The 20,961-nt window shown below is 51.8% G+C and overlaps 1 long non-coding RNA gene across 1 annotated transcript; it reads left to right on the top strand.

Moving 5' to 3' along the window:
- The first annotated feature begins 15,195 nt into the window (after positions 1-15,195).
- Positions 15,196-20,532, top strand: LOC139828180 (uncharacterized). The gene is made up of 3 exons (XR_011739542.1): positions 15,196-15,476; positions 15,736-15,893; positions 20,015-20,532. It is a non-coding gene; the product is annotated as an uncharacterized lncRNA (long non-coding RNA).
- The last annotated feature ends 429 nt before the right edge of the window (positions 20,533-20,961 follow it).

Genomic DNA, 20,961 nt, shown 5'->3' with positions numbered 1-20,961 from the left:
GGAGGAAGATGGGCAGGCTGAGCCAGCGAGAAGGAGAATGTATCCTTAAGCACAGGGAACGATCTGTGATTAGTGCGTCCCCCTCCCACCCCTAGAAACCGTGCTCGGGGGTAAAGTGGTAAAATGGGAGCAGGGGCTGTTGGCTGTGTTTTGGGAGGTGGGGGTGGTGAGCAGGGGCTGGGCTCTTGGACTTGGGAGCAGTTAAGGGAGCAGGGTGGTCATCCCTTGGGAGGTGTCTGTCTGCCAGCAGGTAAAGGAGGGGGAAGAGGATCCTGCCGGGGTGAGAGCCTGGCCAGCTCTCCACTCCCAGGGCTCTTGATGCTGGTGTGGTGTGTTGCTGTAAGTGCCAGGGGTGACTGGCAAAGAAAGTCTTTGTGGGGTGCATGCTGGGAAACTGTGCTGCTACGGAGGGGCTGGGTTGGTGGGAAGGCCTGTGCGGGGGGCCGGGGCCAAGGCAAGGTGGCCTTGTGGTGGGGTGTGGGGATGCGTCAGCGACCGGACTCGCCCCCTCGTGTGACTGTACGGGCCTGGGGTGGGTATATTTTTGTTTTCTGTGCATCTCTGTTCGGGTGGAGCAGCTCGCAAAGGCGAAAGCAAGAAAGAAGAGGAAGGTGGTGAACCTACGAGGAAGAGCGATCAAGAAAGAGGATTGGAGTGCATCTGCAAGTCAACAGGGATCAAGAAAGAAGATGACGGTGGTAGACCTGCGAGTCAGGAGGGATCAAGAAAGAAGAGGAGGAAGGTGATGGAGCTGCGAGTCAGGAGTGAGGAGGAAGAAAATGTCCCCCTTGGGACAGGGACCTCCCTGTAATCAGGACTGCGCCCTCCCACCCCTGGAAACTGCTCAGGGGCCCAGACATCCATGGGAAGGTTGTGTCCGACAACACGAGCCAGATCTTCAGCACTGGCTGCTGTTCAGCTGGGACCAGGGGCTGCTGGTGGGGTTTTGGGAGGCGGGGTGGGTGAGTAGAGGCTGGGCTTTTGTACTCATGAGTGGTTGAGAGAGAGGGCTGGACACCTCTTGGGAGGTGTCTTGTCTGTCTGCCATCAGCTAAAGGAGGGGGAAGAGGATCCTGCCGGGGTGAGGGCCTGGCCAGCTCTCCACTCCCAGGGCTCTTGATGCTGATGTGGTGTGTTGCTGTAAGTGCCAGGGGTGACTGGCAAAGAAAGTCTTTGTGGGGTGCATGCTGGGAAACTGTGCTGCTACGGAGGGGCTGGGTTGGTGGGAAGGCCTGTGCGGGGGGCCGGGGCCAAGGCAAGGTGGGCTTGCTGTGGGATGTGGGGATGCGTCAGCGACCGGACTCACCCCCTATGTGACTGTACGGGCTTGGGGTGGGTGTATTTCTGTCTTCAGGGCATTTCGGTTTGGGTGGAGCAGCTCACAAAGGCGAAAGCAAGAAAGGAAAGTAAGGTTGTGAACTTACGAGAAAGAGTGATCAAGAAAGAGGATTTGAGTTCATGCGGGAGTCGAGGGATCAAGAAAGAAGAGGAGGAAGGTGATGGACGTGCATATTGAAAATGAGAGGGAAGATGGGCAACCTGAAGCATGGAGCAAGGGAATGTCTCCTAGAACAAAGGGACCTTTCTGTAATCAGAGATCCCCCCTCCTACCCTACAAACTGAACAAAGAGGACTGCGAGAGGGAGCGCTCTGACAGGACAAGAGGTATCAGTAAATCTGGCAAGAGGACAGTGGGGGAAGCGCTCTGGCGGATCAACAAGTCTCAATATATGTGGCAAGAGGATGATGGGGGAGAGTTCACCAGTGGTTCAAAAGTCACCCAGAAAAAGGGGAAGAGGATGTCAAGGGGGGAGCGCTCTGGTCGATCACAAGACTCTCCTAAAAAACACAACAGGATGGTGGTGGGGGGCCATGTCCTATATGGGACAAGGGGTCCCGAGAAATCCAGCAAGAGGATGGTGGGGGGGAGCACTCCAGCAGACCAAGAATGTACTAAGGAAAGGCAAAAGGACGGCAGGAGGAGAGACCCAGTGGGTCAAGAGGTACCGAGAAATCCAGCAAGAGGACGACAGGGAGGAGCTCTTTAGCAGGCCAAAATCCCACTGAGGAAAGGCAAGAGGACAGCGGGGGAGAGCGCTCCAGTTCTTCAAGTGACTTCCCAGGCAGAAGGCAGGAGCATGGCGGGGCAGGACTGCGGCAGGTCAAGAATTCTCAGTCTGGCAATAGGATGGCGGGGAGGAGCGTTCCAGCAGGAGAAGAGCGCCCTGACTAGAGGCAAGACAAGGGTGAGGGAGAGCACTCGGACGTGTCAAGAAGACTCCCCCAAAAAGTGCAAGAGGAAGGCCGGTGGGGAGAGCAATCCAGCAGATCAGGAAGTCTCAATAAATGCGGTAAGAAGGTGGCAGGTGGGAGCTCCCCAGTGGTTCAAGAGGTCCCAAGATATCCAGCAAGAGAACTGTGAGGGAGAGCGCTCCAACAGGTCAAGCGGTGTCAAGAAATCCAGCAAGACAATGGTGGAAAACGCTCCGGTGAGTCACAAGATTCCCCCAAAAAAAGGCAAGAGAATGGTGCAGGGGAGCACTCTGGTGGATCAAGAAGCACTCAGGAAAAGGGGAAGAAGATGGTGGGGGGGAGCACTCTGGTTGGTCACAAGACTCCCCCAGAAAACACAAGAGGGTGGCAGGGGGAACGCCCTAATGGGTCAAGAGGACCCAAGAAATCCAGCAAGAGGACGGCGAGGGGGAGCGCTCCAGCAGATCAGGAAGTCTCGATAAATGCGGTAAGAGGATGGCGGGTGGGAGCCCCCCCAGTGGTCCAAGAGATCCCAAGAAATCCAGCAAGAGGACGGCAAGGGGGAGCGCTCCAGCAGATCAGGAAATGTCGATAAATGCGGTTAGAGGATGGTGGGTGGGAGCCCCACAGTTGTTTAAGGCATCCCAAGAAATCCAGCAAGAGAACTGCGAGGGGGAGCGCTCCGGCAGGTCAAGCGATGTCAAGAAATCCAGCAAGACCATGGTGGAGAACTCTCCGGCGAGTCACAAGACTCTCCCAAAAAAGGCAAAAGAATGGTGCAGGGGAGCACTCTGGTGGATCAAGAAGCACCCAGGAAAAGGGGAAGAGGATGGTGGGGGGAAACGGCCTGGTTGGTCACAAGACTCCCACAAAAACCACAAGAGGGTGGCAGGGGGAACGCCCTAATGGGTCAAGAAGTCCCAAGAAATCCAGCAAGAGGACGACAGGGAGGAGCTCTTTAGCAGGCCAAAATCCCACTGAGGAAAGGCAAGAGGACAGCGGGGGAGAGCGCTCCAGTTCTTCAAGTGACTTCCCAGGCAGAAGGCAGGAGCATGGCGGGGCAGGACTGCGGCAGGTCAAGAATTCTCAGTCTGGCAATAGGATGGCGGGGAGGAGCGTTCCAGCGGGAGAAGAGCGCCCTGACTAGAGGCAAGACAAGGGTGAGGGAGAGCGCTCGGATGTGTGAAGAAGACTCCCCCAAAAAAGTGCAAGAGGAAGGCCAGGGGGAGAGCAATCCAGCAGATCAGGAAGTCTCAATAAATGCGGTAAGAGGATGGCGGGTGGGAGCCCCCCCAGTGGTCCAAGAGATCCCAAGAAATCCAGCAAGAGGACGGCAAGGGGGAGCGCTCCAGCAGATCAGGAAATGTCGATAAATGCGGTTAGAGGATGGTGGGTGGGAGCCCCACAGTTGTTTAAGGCATCCCAAGAAATCCAGCAAAAGGACGGCGAGGGGGAACGCTCTGGCAGATCAGGACGTCTCAATAAATGCGGTAAGAGGATGGCGGGTGGGAGCCCCCCAGTGGTTCAAAATGTCCCAAGATATCCAGGAAGAGAACTGTGAGGGGGAGCGCTCCGGCAGGTCAAGCGATGTCAACAAATCCAGCAAGACAATGGTGGAGAACGCTCCGGTGAGTCACAAGACTCCACCAAAAAAGGCAAGAGAATGGTTAGAGGATGGTAACAGGCAGCTTTGAGAGCACTCTGGTGGATCAAGAAGCACCCAGGAAAAGGGGAAGAGGATGGTGGGGGGAAACGGCCTGGTTGATCACAAGACTCCCCCAAAAACCACAAGAGGGTGGCAGGGGGAACGCCCTAAGGGGTCAAGAGGTTCCAAGAAATCCAGCAGGAGGACGGCGAGGGGGAGCGCTCCAGCAGGCTGAGATTGTACTAAAGAAAGGCAAAAGGACAGCAGGAGGAGAGACCCAGTGGGTCAAGAGGTCCCAAGAAATCCAGTGAGAGGACAACAGGGAGGAGTGCTCTGGCAGGCCAAAATCTCAGTGAAGAAAGGCAAGAGGACAGCAGGGGGGAGTGCTCCAGTTCTTCAAGTGACTTCCCAGGTAGAAGGCAGAAGGACGGTGGGGTAGCGCTGGGACAGGTCGAGAATTCTCAATCTGGCAATAGGACAGCAGGGAGGAGCATCCAGCGGGACAGGAGCGCCCTGAAAATAGGCAAGACAAGGGTGAGTGAGAGCACTCCGAGATGTCAAGAAGTGTCAAAAAATCTGGTAAAGGATGGCAGGGGGGAGTGCTGTGGATATTCAAGAGACTCCCCAGTAAAAGGCAAGAGGACGGCGCGGGGAAGTGCTCCAGCACGTCAAGATGGCACTGAAGAAAGGCAAGGTCACAGTGGGGGGGAGCATTCCCGTTGTTCCAATGGTTCAAAAGGTCCCAAGAAATCCAACAAGAGAACTGCGAGGGGGAGCGCTCTGGCAAGTCAAGCGGTGTCAATAACCCCAGCAAGGCAACGGCGGAGAGCGCTCTGGTGAGTCACGAGACTCCCCTACAAAGGACGAGAGGATGGTGGAGGGGAGCCCACCAGTGGTTCAAGCAGCACCCAGGAAAAGGGGAGGAGGCTGACGAGGGGCAGGCCTCTGGCGGGCCAAGATCGCTGAGGGAAGGTGCGGGGGAGCTTGCTGGTGGCTCAAGAGACCTCTAGAAAAAGGTAAGAGGGCGGCGGGGGGTGGGAGGGCGCCTCAGCTGGTGAAGAGGAACCCCGAAAACAAGGCAAGAGAATGTTGGTGGGGGGAGCGCTCTGGCGGTTCCAGAGGCTCCCCGAGATCCGCTCAGACGGCAGCGGGTAACGCGGCAGCTCAGCGTCAATCAAAGAAGAACAGGAAGGCGGTTGACCTGCAATTCCAGAGCGAGGAGGAAGACTGGCAACCCGAACGAGGAGCAGCAGAACTTGGCATGGCCTCTGAAATCCTCCTTTAATCTGGGCTCAGGTAAGCTGGAAGCAGGGGACATAGGCTGGGGTTTGGGAGGTGGGCAGGTGAGAAATGATCCGCATTTTTGATCTCCTGAGTGACTGAAGCGCCTGGGAGTTCATTTGGAGTCGTTGCCTTACTTGATTTTACACTGACTTTTGCATTATATTTTAATGACGTAGAATTTTCCGTTTTGACATCGAAACCTAAACTTCTTTGGAAATTCATCCTCTGTCCCTTCAGTCTCAGCTCGTGGCACTTCCACTGTCTCGTGGCCCGCGTTTCAATGTACATTAGATCGCTTCCTGGGCCTTGGATTTTAAGTAATGGTCCGTCACAAGTTTGTTTTTCTTGTCCTTAACAGGCAGCTTTGAGAGCTCTCTAAGGAAAAGTGATATCTTTTTACCTTGTTACTGCTCTTTCCATGTTACGAGCAGCCACCCTCTTTATGATCAGTCTCATGCTTTTCTTCCTTTCTTGCCCAGGTTCAGAATACCAGGAATTCCAAGCTTCAAGTTTCCTGTGGAACATTGCGGGAGACCTTGATAACGTGGCAATGAGGGAGGTGATGAAGAGAAACAATACCTGTTCCTTTCCCATTTCAAGACGTTATTTTTTACCTTCCTGGTAGCTGTGAGATGATTTGCAATCTTGCGCTAGCATCTGCCTGAAAGAGAACACGGACCCTTTGGGTGCCTCCTCAAGAAATACTTGCTCTATGGTTCTGGCGATGTCCAGGCTTCAAGGGTGGGGCATAGGGGAGTGTAAATCTTAGGGGGCCTCCCGGGATGTCTGCAGGTTTGGGTGACCCGTGGCTGGGACGGGGACGCCGAGGTTGTCAATCTTGCCCTGAATCTCTCGCTCCCTCTCTTGCAGCACCCGAGACCGAATGGAGGAGCAAGTGTACGGGAAGTTCCTGCGCCACGCCACAGATCACATTTATCGCTCTCGCCCTGGGAGACCCGGAGAACCAAACCGTTCCCATCGTGCCTTGAAGCAGCCTCTGCTCACGCGCTTCTCCCAGGGAGAAGGCAGAATGGCAGTAGCTCGCCACGTTATACCACAGGGTGCACACTCTGCAGCTTTCAAGCCCAGCTCTGCGTTAGCTCACCCCTGCAATTTTGCACCGCCCACGCAAATTTGAGTTGTCGCTGGTTGTTGCAGCGTTTGGCTTTGGTGAGGACAGCGTGTGTTTGTCAGCAGTTGGTGTAGGGTGGAATCTTGAGGAGAAAGTGATATTTCCGTGCCAGAAGTGGTTGGTGTTTGCATGGTATTGTGGTAGTTGTTCCCGCAGGTGATCAGTGCTGGAGTGTTATTGCAGGATGAGGGGATTTTGAAGGCTTGTCTGTGAGATGCACTAGAGGCAGCAGTTGCAAACGAAAGGCTGAGGTGTGGAGAGTTTGTCGGTGGGTTTTGGACAGTTGTCAGTTGAAGAGTTGGTTGTTTGCAGGTGAGGTGTAGAGCAGAGGGTGAAGCTGACTTTGCCTGGGCGGCGCAACTGGATGGGTGTGCAGAGCTGAGGAGAGCGGGCTTCTGCGGGTGACCCTAAAGCTGGAGAACCAGCCAGCGGCAGCTCCAGACAGTCCCGCTGCCGAGCTTGGCCGTGTAGGGCCAGTGCCCTGGGGCACAGGGAGTGTGACCCTCCGCAAGCACCAAACAGCAGGTGAGGACTGTGGGGATTTGTACTGAGCTATGATATCTCTAAGGCATGTGCGAGGGGCCGGGGCCAAGGCAAGGTGGGCTCGTTGTGGGGTGTGGGGAGGTGTCAGCCCCCGGACTCAGCCCCTGTCTGATTGTAGTGCCCTTGGGCTGGTGTAGCTCAGTCCTCTGTGTGTTTCTCTTCAGGTGGAGCAGCGTGCAAAGGAAAAGCAAGGAAGGAGAGGAAGGTGGTGAACCTATGAGGAAGAGTGTAGCGAATCTGGCGTGGACTCACGGTAAGGTGCCATGAGAGACATTTATTACAAACTCAGGTTTGCATTTATACTCGCTATGATGCTTGCTCAAGCATTTGCTCTTTAGCTAAGTTAGACATTACATGAGCGATGTAACTGCCATATACGCATTTTTTTCTATAGTAAGCTGTCCCTCTGTCCCTGATGTATCAGTCCTGTATCCTGTATCTTAGTAGTCATAATTTTTCCCCAAGTAGATGAATATTTGCAAGCAGCTTTATCTCCAGTCGTTACCTGTTCCTATAATTCTCATTCATCTTTGTGCCATGTCTCCAACTGAAATGTACCAGTTGTAGGAAAGTCTAGCACATGATTAGCCATCCATTCTAATAAACTCACCAATCAGACCCCTGATACATCCTGATTTTGCGTTTGTAGCGCATGTTGAAGGACATCCAGGGTTTGTCTTTGCTTAAGGGATAACTTCCCTCCCATGGTTCCCAATCGCTCACCTTTCGTTGGTGGTGGGCGCGCACTGTCCTGGTTCCCGGTCCTGTTTCCTGGTTCGATTGGGCTTCGCTACCAGAGCGGCTACTGCCTTTATAGGCACGCTGAAAGTCCCTGTTCCAGGGCGCCATTTGTAGCGAATGCGGTACGGACTCTCTTTTAAGGTGCAATGAGAGATGTTTATTACAAATTCAGGCTTGCGTTTATACTCGCTATGATGCTTGCTCAAGCATTTGTTGATTAGCTAAGTTAGTCATTACATAAGTGATGTGTTTTGTGTTCCCACCAAAGTCACTGCCATAAACACCTTTTTTGTCTATCACAAGCTGTCCCTCTGTCCTTGATGCATCAATCCTGTATCAACTCCTCTGTCCTTGATGTATCACATAGCATACAGTCCTTTGTTCTTGTATTTTTCCACTAATGCTTGTTCTCATGCTGTTGACTCTTGCAGTTTCTCATGTGCCCGGTCTTCCGTGTACTGACACAGAAGAGCGATCACGGAAGAGGATTGGAGCGCACCTGTGAGTCAAGCAGAGTCAAGAAAGAAGATGACAGTGGTGGACCTGTGAGTCAGGAGGGGACAAAAGAGGAGAAAGGTGATGGAGCTACGAGTCAAGAGTGAGGAGGAAGATGGGCAGGCTGAGCCAGCGAGAAGGAGAATGTATCCTTAAGCACAGGGAACGATCTGTGATTAGTGCGTCCCCCTCCCACCCCTAGAAACCGTGCTCGGGGGTAAAGTGGTAAAATGGGAGCAGGGGCTGTTGGCTGTGTTTTGGGAGGTGGGGGTGGTGAGCAGGGGCTGGGCTCTTGGACTTGGGAGCAGTTAAGGGAGCAGGGTGGTCATCCCTTGGGAGGTGTCTGTCTGCCAGCAGGTAAAGGAGGGGGAAGAGGATCCTGCCGGGGTGAGGGCCTGGCCAGCTCTCCACTCCCAGGGCTCTTGATGCTGGTGTGGTGTGTTGCTGTAAGTGCCAGGGGTGACTGGCAAAGAAAGTCTTTGTGGGGTGCATGCTGGGAAACTGTGCTGCTACGGAGGGGCTGGGTTGGTGGGAAGGCCTGTGCGGGGGGCCGGGGCCAAGGCAAGGTGGCCTTGTGGTGGGGTGTGGGGATGCGTCAGCGACCGGACTCGCCCCCTCGTGTGACTGTACGGGCCTGGGGTGGGTATATTTTTGTTTTCTGTGCATCTCTGTTCGGGTGGAGCAGCTCGCAAAGGCGAAAGCAAGAAAGAAGAGGAAGGTGGTGAACCTACGAGGAAGAGCGATCAAGAAAGAGGATTGGAGTGCATCTGCAAGTCAACAGGGATCAAGAAAGAAGATGACGGTGGTAGACCTGCGAGTCAGGAGGGATCAAGAAAGAAGAGGAGGAAGGTGATGGAGCTGCGAGTCAGGAGTGAGGAGGAAGAAAATGTCCCCCTTGGGACAGGGACCTCCCTGTAATCAGGACTGCGCCCTCCCACCCCTGGAAACTGCTCAGGGGCCCAGACATCCATGGGAAGGTTGTGTCCGACAACACGAGCCAGATCTTCAGCACTGGCTGCTGTTCAGCTGGGACCAGGGGCTGCTGGTGGGGTTTTGGGAGGCGGGGTGGGTGAGTAGAGGCTGGGCTTTTGTACTCATGAGTGGTTGAGAGAGAGGGCTGGACACCTCTTGGGAGGTGTCTTGTCTGTCTGCCATCAGCTAAAGGAGGGGGAAGAGGATCCTGCCGGGGTGAGGGCCTGGCCAGCTCTCCACTCCCAGGGCTCTTGATGCTGATGTGGTGTGTTGCTGTAAGTGCCAGGGGTGACTGGCAAAGAAAGTCTTTGTGGGGTGCATGCTGGGAAACTGTGCTGCTACGGAGGGGCTGGGTTGGTGGGAAGGCCTGTGCGGGGGGCCGGGGCCAAGGCAAGGTGGGCTTGCTGTGGGATGTGGGGATGCGTCAGCGACCGGACTCACCCCCTATGTGACTGTACGGGCTTGGGGTGGGTGTATTTCTGTCTTCAGGGCATTTCGGTTTGGGTGGAGCAGCTCACAAAGGCGAAAGCAAGAAAGGAAAGTAAGGTTGTGAACTTACGAGAAAGAGTGATCAAGAAAGAGGATTTGAGTTCATCCGGGAGTCGAGGGATCAAGAAAGAAGAGGAGGAAGGTGATGGACGTGCATATTGAAAATGAGAGGGAAGATGGGCAACCTGAAGCATGGAGCAAGGGAATGTCTCCTAGAACAAAGGGACCTTTCTGTAATCAGAGATCCCCCCTCCTACCCTACAAACTGAACAAAGAGGACTGCGAGAGGGAGCGCTCTGACAGGACAAGAGGTATCAGTAAATCTGGCAAGAGGACAGTGGGGGAAGCGCTCTGGCGGATCAACAAGTCTCAATATATGTGGCAAGAGGATGATGGGGGAGAGTTCACCAGTGGTTCAAAAGTCACCCAGAAAAAGGGGAAGAGGATGTCAAGGGGGGAGCGCTCTGGTCGATCACAAGACTCTCCTAAAAAACACACCAGGATGGTGGTGGGGGGGAATGTCCTATATGGGACAAGGGGTCCCGAGAAATCCAGCAAGAGGATGGTGGGGGGGAGCACTCCAGCAGACCAAGAATGTACTAAGGAAAGGCAAAAGGACGGCAGGAGGAGAGACCCAGTGGGTCAAGAGGTACCGAGAAATCCAGCAAGAGGACGACAGGGAGGAGCTCTTTAGCAGGCCAAAATCCCACTGAGGAAAGGCAAGAGGACAGCGGGGGAGAGCGCTCCAGTTCTTCAAGTGACTTCCCAGGCAGAAGGCAGGAGCATGGCGGGGCAGGACTGCGGCAGGTCAAGAATTCTCAGTCTGGCAATAGGATGGCGGGGAGGAGCGTTCCAGCGGGAGAAGAGCGCCCTGACTAGAGGCAAGACGAGGGTGAGGGAGAGCACTCGGACGTGTCAAGAAGACTCCCCCAAAAAGTGCAAGAGGAAGGCCGGTGGGGAGAGCAATCCAGCAGATCAGGAAGTCTCAATAAATGCGGTAAGAAGGTGGCAGGTGGGAGCTCCCCAGTGGTTCAAGAGGTCCCAAGATATCCAGCAAGAGAACTGTGAGGGTGAGCGCTCCAACAGGTCAAGCGGTGTCAAGAAATCCAGCAAGACAATGGTGGAAAACGCTCCGGTGAATCACAAGATTCCCCCCAAAAAAGGCAAGAGAATGGTGCAGGGGAGCACTCTGGTGGATCAAGAAGCACTCAGGAAAAGGGGAAGAAGATGGTGGGGGGGAGCACTCTGGTTGGTCACAAGACTCCCCCAGAAAACACAAGAGGGTGGCAGGGGGAACGCCCTAATGGGTCAAGAGGACCCAAGAAATCCAGCAAGAGGACGGCGAGGGGGAGCGCTCCAGCAGATCAGGAAGTCTCGATAAATGCGGTAAGAGGATGGCGGGTGGGAGCCCCCCCAGTGGTCCAAGAGATCCCAAGAAATCCAGCAAGAGGACGGCAAGGGGGAGCGCTCTGGCAGATCAGGACGTCTCAATAAATGCGGTAAAAGGATGGTGGGTGGGAGCCCCCCAGTGGTTCACAAGGTTCCAGGAAATCCAGCAAGAGGATGGCGTGGGGGAGCGCTGTGGCAGATGAAGAACCCTCAGTACATCTGGCAAGAGGACGGTGAGGGGGTGCTCTGATGGGTCAAGGTTGCTCTGAAAAAAGCCCAAGAGGGTGGTAAGGAGAAGCTCACCGGTGATTCACGAATCACCCAGAAAAAAGGGAAGAGGACAGTGCGGGGGAGCTCTTCAGTTGTTGAAGAGAATCCCCAGAAAAAGGCAGGAGGATGATGAGGGGGAACACTCTGGCGGGTCAAGAAGTCTCAATAAGTCCGGCAAGAAGACGGTGGGGAGGAGAGCTCGTGTGGGTCAAGAGGTCCCAAGAAACCCAGCAAGAGGACAGCAGGGGCGAGCGCTCCGGCAGATCAGGAAATCTCGATAAATGCAGTTAGAGGATGGTGGGTGTGAGCCCCTCAGTTGTTTAAGACGTCCCAAGAAATCCAGCAAGAGAACTGCGAGGGGGAGCGCTCCGGCAGGTCAAGCGATGTCAAGAAATCCAGCAAGACAATGGTGGAGAACTCTCCGGCGAGTCACAAGACTCTCCCAAAAAAGGCAAAAGAATGGTGCAGGGGAGCACTCTGGTGGATCAAGAAGCACCCAGGAAAAGGGGAAGAGGATGGTGGGGGGAAACGGCCTGGTTGGTCACAAGACTCCCCCAAAAACCACAAGAGGGTGGCAGGGGGAACGCCCTAATGGGTCAAGAAGTCCCAAGAAATCCAGCAAGAGGACGACAGGGAGGAGCTCTTTAGCAGGCCAAAATCCCACTGAGGAAAGGCAAGAGGACAGCGGGGGAGAGCGCTCCAGTTCTTCAAGTGACTTCCCAGGCAGAAGGCAGGAGCATGGCGGGGCAGGACTGCGGCAGGTCAAGAATTCTCAGTCTGGCAATAGGATGGCGGGGAGGAGCGTTCCAGCGGGAGAAGAGCGCCCTGACTAGAGGCAAGACAAGGGTGAGGGAGAGCGCTCGGATGTGTGAAGAAGACTCCCCCAAAAAAGTGCAAGAGGAAGGCCAGGGGGAGAGCAATCCAGCAGATCAGGAAGTCTCAATAAATGCGGTAAGAGGATGGGGGGTGGGAGCCCCCCCAGTGGTCCAAGAGATCCCAAGAAATCCAGCAAGAGGACGGCAAGGGGGAGCGCTCCAGCAGATCAGGAAATCTCGATAAATGCGGTTAGAGGATGGTGGGTGGGAGCCCCACAGTTGTTTAAGGCATCCCAAGAAATCCAGCAAGAGGACGGCGAGGGGGAACGCTCTGGCAGATCAGGACGTCTCAATAAATGCGGTAAGAGGATGGCGGGTGGGAGCCCCCCAGTGGTTCAAAATGTCCCAAGATATCCAGGAAGAGAACTGTGAGGGGGAGCGCTCCGGCAGGTCAAGCGATGTCAACAAATCCAGCAAGACAATGGTGGAGAACGCTCCGGTGAGTCACAAGACTCCACCAAAAAAGGCAAGAGAATGGTTAGAGGATGGTAACAGGCAGCTTTGAGAGCACTCTGGTGGATCAAGAAGCACCCAGGAAAAGGGGAAGAGGATGGTGGGGGGAAACGGCCTGGTTGATCACAAGACTCCCCCAAAAACCACAAGAGGGTGGCAGGGGGAACGCCCTAAGGGGTCAAGAGGTTCCAAGAAATCCAGCAGGAGGACGGCGAGGGGGAGCGCTCCAGCAGGCTGAGATTGTACTAAAGAAAGGCAAAAGGACAGCAGGAGGAGAAACCCAGTGGGTCAAGAGGTCCCAAGAAATCCAGTGAGAGGACAACAGGGAGGAGTGCTCTGGCAGGCCAAAATCTCAGTGAAGAAAGGCAAGAGGACAGCAGGGGGGAGTGCTCCAGTTCTTCAAGTGACTTCCCAGTTAGAAGGCAGAAGGACGGTGGGGTAGCGCTGGGACAGGTCGAGAATTCTCAATCTGGCAATAGGACAGCAGGGAGGAGCATCCAGCGGGACAGGAGCGCCCTGAAAATAGGCAAGACAAGGGTGAGTGAGAGCACTCCGAGATGTCAAGAAGTGTCAAAAAATCTGGTAAAGGATGGCAGGGGGGAGTGCTGTGGATATTCAAGAGACTCCCCAGTAAAAGGCAAGAGGACGGCGCGGGGAAGTGCTCCAGCACGTCAAGATGGCACTGAAGAAAGGCAAGGTCACAGTGGGGGGGAGCATTCCCGTTGTTCCAATGGTTCAAAAGGTCCCAAGAAATCCAACAAGAGAACTGCGAGGGGGAGCGCTCTGGCAAGTCAAGCGGTGTCAATAACCCCAGCAAGGCAACGGCGGAGAGCGCTCTGGTGAGTCACGAGACTCCCCTACAAAGGACGAGAGGATGGTGGAGGGGAGCCCACCAGTGGTTCAAGCAGCACCCAGGAAAAGGGGAGGAGGCTGACGAGGGGCAGGCCTCTGGCGGGCCAAGATCGCTGAGGGAAGGTGCGGGGGAGCTTGCTGGTGGCTCAAGAGACCTCTAGAAAAAGGTAAGAGGGCGGCGGGGGGTGGGAGGGCGCCTCAGCTGGTGAAGAGGAACCCCGAAAACAAGGCAAGAGAATGTTGGTGGGGGGAGCGCTCTGGCGGTTCCAGAGGCTCCCCGAGATCCGCTCAGACGGCAGCGGGTAACGCGGCAGCTCAGCGTCAATCAAAGAAGAACAGGAAGGCGGTTGACCTGCAATTCCAGAGCGAGGAGGAAGACTGGCAACCCGAACGAGGAGCAGCAGAACTTGGCATGGCCTCTGAAATCCTCCTTTAATCTGGGCTCAGGTAAGCTGGAAGCAGGGGACATAGGCTGGGGTTTGGGAGGTGGGCAGGTGAGAAATGATCCGCATTTTTGATCTCCTGAGTGACTGAAGCGCCTGGGAGTTCATTTGGAGTCGTTGCCTTACTTGATTTTACACTGACTTTTGCATTATATTTTAATGACGTAGAATTTTCCGTTTTGACATCGAAACCTAAACTTCTTTGGAAATTCATCCTCTGTCCCTTCAGTCTCAGCTCGTGGCACTTCCACTGTCTCGTGGCCCGCGTTTCAATGTACATTAGATCGCTTCCTGGGCCTTGGATTTTAAGTAATGGTCCGTCACAAGTTTGTTTTTCTTGTCCTTAACAGGCAGCTTTGAGAGCTCTCTAAGGAAAAGTGATATCTTTTTACCTTGTTACTGCTCTTTCCATGTTACGAGCAGCCACCCTCTTTATGATCAGTCTCATGCTTTTCTTCCTTTCTTGCCCAGGTTCAGAATACCAGGAATTCCAAGCTTCAAGTTTCCTGTGGAACATTGCGGGAGACCTTGATAACGTGGCAATGAGGGAGGTGATGAAGAGAAACAATACCTGTTCCTTTCCCATTTCAAGACGTTATTTTTTACCTTCCTGGTAGCTGTGAGATGATTTGCAATCTTGCGCTAGCATCTGCCTGAAAGAGAACACGGACCCTTTGGGTGCCTCCTCAAGAAATACTTGCTCTATGGTTCTGGCGATGTCCAGGCTTCAAGGGTGGGGCATAGGGGAGTGTAAATCTTAGGGGGCCTCCCGGGATGTCTGCAGGTTTGGGTGACCCGTGGCTGGGACGGGGACGCCGAGGTTGTCAATCTTGCCCTGAATCTCTCGCTCCCTCTCTTGCAGCACCCGAGACCGAATGGAGGAGCAAGTGTACGGGAAGTTCCTGCGCCACGACACAGATCACATTTATCGCTCTCGCCCTGAGAGACCCGGAGAACCAAACCGTTCCCATCGTGCCTTGAAGCAGCCTCTGCTCACGCGCTTCTCCCAGGGAGAAGGCAGAATGGCAGTAGCTCGCCACGTTATAGCACAGGGTGCACACTCTGCAGCTTTCAAGCCCAGCTCTGCGTTAGCTCACCCCTGCAATTTTGCACCGCCCACGCAAATTTGAGTTGTCGCTGGTTGTTGCAGCGTTTGGCTTTGGTGAGGACAGCGTGTGTTTGTCAGCAGTTGGTGTAGGGTGGAATCTTGAGGAGAAAGTGATATTTCCGTGCCAGAACTGGTTGGTGTTTGCCTGGTATTGTGGTAGTTGTTCCCGCAGGTGATCAGTGCTGGAGTATTATTGCAGGATGAGGGGATTTTGAAGGCTTGTCTGTGAGATGCACTAGAGGCAGCAGTTGCAAGCGAAAGGCTGAGATTTGGAGAGTTTGTCGGTGGGTTTTGGACAGTTGTCAGTTGAAAGTTGGTTGTTTGCAGGTGAGGTGTAGAGCAGAGGGTGAAGCTGACTTTGCCTGGGCGGCGCAACTGGATGGGTGTGCAGAGCTGAGGAGAGCGGGCTTCTGCGGGTGACCCTAAAGCTGGAGAACCAGCCAGCGGCAGCTCCAGACACTCCCGCAGGGCCGGGCAGGGCCAGTGTCCTGGGGCACAGGGAGTGTGACCCTCCACAAGCACCAAACAGCAGGTGAGGACCGTGGGGATTTGTACTGAGCTATGATATCTCTAACCCATGAAACTGGGGTCCAGCCTGAGCAGGGCATGTGCGGAAGCTGTGCTGCAGCGGAGGGGCAGAGCTGAGGGGAAGGGCTGTGTGAGGGGCCGGGGCCAAGGCAAGGCGGGCACGCTGTGGGGTGTGGGGAGGTGTCAGCCCCCAGATTCAGCCCCCGTCTGACTGTAGTGCCCTGGGGCTGATGTAGCTCAGTCCTCTGTGTGTTTCTCTTCAGGTGGAGCAGCGTGCAAAGGAAAAGTAAGGAAGGAGGCGAACCTGTGAGGAAGAGTGATCGAGAAAGAGGATTGGAGGGCACCTGTGAGTCAAGAGGGATCAAGAAAGAAGACAACAGTGGTGGAACCGCAGGTCAGGAGAGCTCAAGGAAGGAGAAAGGTGATTGTGGCAGTATTCTGACATTGGGCCTATGAGAAACTGTGAGAGTTGACAGCGTGAGAACAATCATTAGTGGAATAACACAAGAAGCATGTACTGTATGCTACGTGATACATCGAGGACAGAGGGATTGGTACAGGAATGATACATCAAGGGGGATGACGGGGGTAGCTTGTGGTATAGACAACGATGCTTTTATGGCAGTACCAATATATCACTTATGTTATGACGAACTTACCAAATCAGCAAATGCTTGAGCAAGCATCATAGCGAGTATAAATGCAAACCTGAGTTTGTAACAAATGTCTCTTGTCTCACCTTAAAAGAGAGTCGGTGCCACATTCACTACAAATGGCACCCGAACAGGGACTTTGAGTGCGGCTGTAAAGGCAGCAGCCGTTCTGGTGGCAAAGCCCAATTGAACAAGGACAGGGAAACAGAGCCAGGAAACAGAAACCACAGCGTGCACCCATCAGCAAGAAAAGATGAGCAATTTGGAACCATAGGAGGGAAGTTATCCCTTGAACCAAACAAACCCTAGATGTCCTTCAACTTTTATTAAGAAAGCAAAATCACAATGTACCAGTAGTCCGATTAATGACTTTATAAGAAAGGCTTGCTGATCATGTGCTGGACTTTCCTACAACTGGAACATTTTAGTTGGAGGCATGGCAGAAAGTTGAACGAGAATTATATGAACAGGCAGCAACTGGAGATAAAGCTGCTTGTGAATATTTATCTACTTGGGCAAAAATTATGTCTGCTTTAATAGCGACTCAGAAGGAAGTAGTTGCGCGGGTTGCAACTAATTGTGAACCTTCTGCTCCTCCCTTGCCAGGGAAGGAGGGGGATCCTGTAGATAGATTAGGCAAAAATGCACTGACCACAGATGTAGTAGTGGATAAAGGATTGGCTGATAACAAAGCCCCTGCATGTACACTACAGTGAACACTTTTGGCAAATGATGGTTTGTGGGAGTCGCCTGACAAGCCCCTTGATCCTGGCCCGACGGACCCAGAGTAAGAGCCTGATTTATTCCCCCCGGATGTTACTTTGCAACTGAAAGTGCGCACTAATTAAACCATGTGGGATAAATGTAGAGAAGAGGCTTTGAAAACAGGAGACTCGAAAGTGGTTACGGCATGCCCAGTGATCTGTTGTGAACAGCAATCTCCAGGCTTTCAGCAGCTACCATATGATGTTGTAAAGGAATTACCAACATTAGCTAAAGAAAATGGGGTTACTTTATCATTTGTTATACATTTTTGAAGCATTAAGCTCCTCTTACGAACTTACTCCACATGACTGGCGTTCTTTGTTGAAAATGATCTTAACCATACAGTATATTGACTAGTAGTTATCTGATTTTTGGGAGAACTGTACTATAGAGACCGTTGATAATGCATATCGGATGAGATGGATTGATTGCAGTCCTTTAGCTGGGGAATGTGCCCACGCTTTGCCAGATAATCAAGTTGCGTAACCCAGAGAGATATATATGTGGTGTAATAGCAAAACTAGCAATGAAAGTGGTTCGGAAGTTACTGGAGGTTGGGAGAGATGCCAATACGTCCTTTTCAAAAATCTTGCAAGGATCACAGGAACCTTATGCGCTGTTTTTAGACCGCTTGCAAACTGCTTTGGAGAGACAAATTGATAATGACACAGCGCATGAGTTGTTACTAAAATAATTGGCTTTTGAGAATGCTAATGCTGATTGTCAGCGTGTGTTGCAGGATTTGGGGAATAGGGAAAGGTGTACTATAGCAGATATGAGAGTGTGTCAAAACATAAGTCAACTGAACATTATACCAGCTCTCTAGCTGCTGCTTTAGCAGCACAGTTACAAGTATTGGGAACAGAACTGAAATCGAATTGTTTTTGTTGTGGGACACTGGGTCGTGTAAAGAAAGATTACACAAAGTATGCACGCCAGACTTCGAAGGCTGTACCTCCTAGAGATCGTCCAAAATGGGGAAAGGGCAAGCACTGTGTGAGTGAACATCATTCAAGGATTAATGTAAAGGGGGAGCCAATTAACCCTTCCCAGGAGGTGGGGGACAGGACTTCCCCCACCCCCATCAAATAAATTCAAGTCTAAACTCATGACCCGAGATCTCTTCCCTGGAACAGCTGGAAGTGCAGGGCTGGACTTGGCTGCCAGCCCGTCAGTGATGATAATTAATTACTGCTGTGGTATTGCTTATTCCCAGAGGAGTGTGGGGGCCTTTAGTGCCTAGTGTGCATGCTTTGTTAATAGGTTGATCATCTACTACCAAATTGGGTTTGTTTGTTTTACCTGGAGTAATTGACTCTGATTATCAAGGTGAAATCAAAATTATGGCATGGACACCTGTGCCACCTTGCTACATCCTGAGGATGCCCCCAGATTTGCATTTTGTGTTCCTTCACTTAATCAAGAGGAGCCTATGAAGAGATAGCATTGGGTGGTATCACCACAAGGGATGAGAAATAGTCCAACCATTTGCAAGACAGTAGTTGCAGCAGCTGTACAACCTGTGAGGAAGCTGTACCCCTCAGCTTGTATCTGTCGTTATATGGATGATATCTTGCTTGTCATGTTATAAGAGCAGGAACTACAACAAGTAATGCAAGTCCTATGTAACGCTATACAAAAGGCTAGATTACAAATTGCACAAGAAAAAATTCAGAAAACTGCTCCATGGAAATATTTGGGGTGGCAAATAACAGAACAAGAAATCATTCCTTAGCCAGTACCTCTTAAATTCCATAATATCATGACCTTAAATGACTTACAAAATTGCTAGGAGCCATAAATTGGCTCCGACCTATTTTGGGCATTGCCACAGAGGAACTGTGTCTACTTTTTACACTTTTGAAAGGAGACCTGAATTTATTGTCTACTCAGGTATTGGATGACAAAGCTCAGCAGGCCATATAGAAAGTATTCGATGCTGTTGAACAAAAATAGGGATGGGGACGCAATTTGCAGCTGCCAGTTTGGCTGGCACTCATAGCCAATACCGTCCAACCGTTTGCAGTACCGTTTCAATGGGACAAGTCATTAAGTGATTCTTTAAGAGTTGGAATGGGTTTTTCTAGCTCACACACCAATGAAAACAGTTTGGATAATAAAAGAAATGTATGCAAACCCAATAATTAAAGGCAGAGAATGTTTATGTGCTATGTATGGGACAGACTTTGAATGTATATTTATTCCTACAACAAAGGAGAATTTGCAATGGTAATTAACTGAAGATGTGAATTTCCAGATTGCATTGGCAACATATGCAGGGAACATATCAGTTTATTACCCCCAACATAAACTGTGGGCTGAAATTGGTAATTTACCGTTGTAGGGCAAATGCTGCTGTCAGCAACGACCAGTAAGTGACAAGACTGTATTTACTGATGCCTTTGGTCGCTCACGTAAAGTTGTAATTATGTGGCTAAACTCAGATACCCAGTGTTCCAAACACAAGGTAGAAAAAGGAGACCAAGGGTCAAACAAGTTCTTGAGCTGACAGCTGTTAGGATCGCTTTTGAGTGTTCTGTAATGAGCCTTTGAATGTTGTAACTGACTCATATTATGCAGCTGGCATACTTAACCGCCTGGAAGCTTCTTTTCTGAAGGAAGAGGATAATCCTCTTTTGATGGCTGAATTGAGAATGCTATGGTTCCTAATAAATCATAGACGTCATGGTTTTTATGCAGCGCACATCCGCTCTCGCGCTGCCCTTCCAGGACCTCTTGTGGAAGGCAATAGGAGGGCCGATGCACGAGCTGTGCCGCTTACTGTGCCTAAAGCCTTGGAGCAAGGTAAATTATCACATAAACTCTTTCACCAGAATGCAAAGTCGTTAAAACGACAATTTCAAATTACAACGGATCAGGCCAGGAGCGTTCTTATGTCCTGCCCTGATTGCCAACAGTCAGCACCGGTGCCATCCAAAGAGGGTGTTAATCCAGGAGGGATTACTGACATTACGGCCAGCTGATGTAACGCGTTGTTCTGAAGTGGGTAAATACGTATGTGTTTCTGTAGACGCTCATTCCAGATTTCTCGTTGCGGCTGCACGCACTGGTGAAAGAGCACGGGACGTCTGTAAACAGTGGTTGGCGTGTTTTGCTGTTTCAGGAGTTCCAGGATATGTAAAACCAGAGGAAAGCGGAACGCACGCTGGATTAGAGGAGCGATCCCCCGAGTGCCCAGCGCGCCGTAATAAAAGTGCCTGCTTTTTAACACTTTCAAAACAGTGTTAGAGAGTCTGTTTGCCGACTTTTCGGTATCGTTTTCTGGCGACGAGGATGGGATAATCTGCCTGACCTCCCGTGGACCCCAGGATCTCTGGGACCTTGTGCCGGCACCGGGGAATTCCCGGAAGGGATCACGGATCCTCGGGCCAGCTCGAGACGTGGGTAAAACCCCATCAATGAGATAAGGCACTTTCATAGTCTGGTTTGTTTGCAGGCTGCCTGCGCGAGACGTGGGCAACACCAGCGCGTTGGGTCTGCGCATTTTGGTAAATTGGGTAAATTAAAAAGAAATAAAAAACTAAAGAGGAAAATGAGAAAACAATAAATAAAAGAGAAAAACAAGGGAACAGTAATTTGATAAAGGTACCTTTAGTGATTTTGCTGTTTGTGCCTTAGCAATTGTATAATTGTTTGTGTCTTTAGTGATTTGTTGTTACTTGTGTCTTGGGTGATTTTATAGTCCAATACTTACGGTTAACCAATTGTTTGTTATTGTGATTGTGAAATAGGTAGTGGACAAGGGACAGGAGGGATTCGAAAGAAGTCCCCCCCGGCTGTATTTTGTGACATTGGAAAAGGATCGTTTGACTCCCTGGGGAAAGCTACCAGGGGGAATCTGATTGAATATTGTAATTAATGGTGGCCACTGTAAAGAATATTAATATGCTGCACAGGTCTGGGTGGGTATACCTTGAGATGTGTAGTATAGCAATGCACTACATGTAATATATAGTAAGATATATGTTTTAAATCATATATTGTCTATTATATAATGCATATTACACAATACAAAATGTTACATACGCATTGTATTTGAAAAAGGACAAT

Source organism: Patagioenas fasciata, chromosome 6, assembly GCF_037038585.1.
Source record: "Patagioenas fasciata isolate bPatFas1 chromosome 6, bPatFas1.hap1, whole genome shotgun sequence".
NCBI classification, from domain to species: domain Eukaryota; kingdom Metazoa; phylum Chordata; class Aves; order Columbiformes; family Columbidae; genus Patagioenas; species Patagioenas fasciata.
The sequence above is the reverse complement of the archived record's forward strand: the minus strand, read 5'-3'. Positions and strand labels throughout refer to the sequence as shown.